Source organism: Arvicola amphibius, chromosome 7, assembly GCF_903992535.2.
Source record: "Arvicola amphibius chromosome 7, mArvAmp1.2, whole genome shotgun sequence".
In the NCBI taxonomy this organism is placed as follows: Eukaryota; Metazoa; Chordata; class Mammalia; order Rodentia; family Cricetidae; genus Arvicola; species Arvicola amphibius.
This window is the reverse complement of record NC_052053.1, coordinates 109,396,033-109,397,930: the sequence shown is the minus strand read 5'-3', so window position 1 is coordinate 109,397,930 and position 1,898 is coordinate 109,396,033. Positions and strand designations below refer to the sequence as shown.

The following is a 1,898-nucleotide window of genomic DNA, read 5'->3' as shown; positions in this document are numbered from 1 at the left end:
CTCAAAGTCCTCCTCTACAATAACACATTTCCTCCAACAAGGCTACACCTACTCCAACAAGGCCACACCTCCTAATAGTACCAATTCCTATGAGCTTATAGGGACCAATTACATTCAAACTTCCACAAAAATAAAAACATAACATATTGATAATCACATGACACAAAATTATACAAAAGTATGAACTTTATGAGGAGCACATCTTGCTCTTTCAAAATGAAGGTCAAGAACATAACTTAGTTTTTGTTCTCATACTCTGGGATATTATATATGTCTTCTTAAAGCAGTGTTTAGTTTCTTCTGGCTATGGTGCTTCATTCTTCGGTAAAGTCCACTTTTTAGTATTATTAAATCTTATTATGTAAATTGACCATGGGGTAAGATACATGTTAAATTGACTTGAAAAAGCTCAAATGTGTAAGGGATTGAGCTCTTCATAATTGTCTTCTTCTGTGCAAATAATAACTGGATTCCAGTTTACTAAATGGATGTGCTAATGTTTTTCTTTAATAGAGTAAATTCACGTATTTAAGAGAAACCCATCCTTTTTAACTACTTCAAACAGTTACCCTGGCTTCCCTTGTACACTACACTCCAAACTTTTAAAAAGCTATCCAGCCCTTAAAGTTTATCTACATTAGCAAGTTTGCATTGTCTGGAAAACTGACTTCTTAACTTCATTTGAATGAATTATGGCTGAGAATATTAAAAAATCTTTGTCTTCCTTAGGCATCTTGATAACTTGCAAGTTGTACAGTTCTGGTTCAATATCCTTTTTCTTTCCTCCAATTCCTGTCACCGTTTCAAAATTAGGTGAACGGCTGGGTAACTCCTTTCATAAATCAAATAGCATTCTTCCTGTGGTTTCAATGGGGTAAGTCAAGCTTCGGAAACCAGCACGGATACTCAGAGTAACACTGTTCCAGGGACCCCAAGGAATGAAAGACTTGATGAAATTGGTCTCTATAAGTCACATCCCCACTCAGCATAATCGCAAGCTCTGCTGCGGTTGCAAACAATGAAATGCTTGAATCTTAAATCAGCCCTTCAATTACGGGAGCTGTCACTCCTCTCCTTGGCAGGTTTTTTTTTTTTTTTCTGTCCCTGCAAAATCCCAGTTGCTTTTGCTGCAGAGTTTTCAAGTTCTTGCCCCCAAATTTCCCAGAGAACAGAAACTTTTTGTGAAACAGTGACTGTGGGCAAAAGCTGAAAGAAGGGAAGGTTTCCCTCAAAATATAATCAACTTTTCCTTCCCTCCTAAGACTTTCTCCATAGAGATTCTGAAATCACTCCCATTTTTTATAAAAAGACACATATGTAGATCTTCATCTTGATTTCTATTTCCTAACCAAATTTCTAGAGTTATTTATATACACATAGTACTGAGAATAGAATCCAGGATGTCTCGTGCTTTAATGGGTTCTCTACTACTGAGCTGTGTATCAGCCTTTCTTTCTTTTTTCTTCATTAGGTAATTTCAGGTCCTTCTTCCATTGCTTTCTTCAAACAACATTTGCTAAGATTATCAATAATATCAATGATAAATGCAAAGGACTTTCCTATCCTTCTTTTTTAATGCTTCACGAATTTGTGTGTTATCCTTGTGCAGGGGCCATGCTAATCTTCTCTGTATCGTTCCAATTTTAGTATCTGTGCTGCTGAAGCGAGCACAGGGATTTTCTGTCTTTATGTGGCATGTGCCACAGGATGTGTGCTGACTTCAGAGGACAATTTGAAGGAGTTTGTTCTCTCCTTCTACCACATAGGTCCCAAGGATGGAATGTCAGTCTTGACAGTGAGAACCTTTACCTGCTGAGACATCCTGCCTATCCCCATATTATTCTTTAAGTTTTCCTGGCCTCTGGATCATACATTCCAAGGTATTTTTGTGTTTTCCC

General features: G+C 37.3%; 1 non-coding gene across 1 annotated transcript; it reads right to left on the bottom strand.

Annotated features, from left to right (window-relative positions):
• Window positions 1-1,564: 1,564 nt before the first annotated feature.
• On the bottom strand, window positions 1,565-1,671 carry LOC119820050. Its single transcript, XR_005286330.1, has one exon. It is a non-coding gene; the product is annotated as a U6 spliceosomal RNA (small nuclear RNA).
• Between the last annotated feature and the right edge of the window lie 227 nt (window positions 1,672-1,898).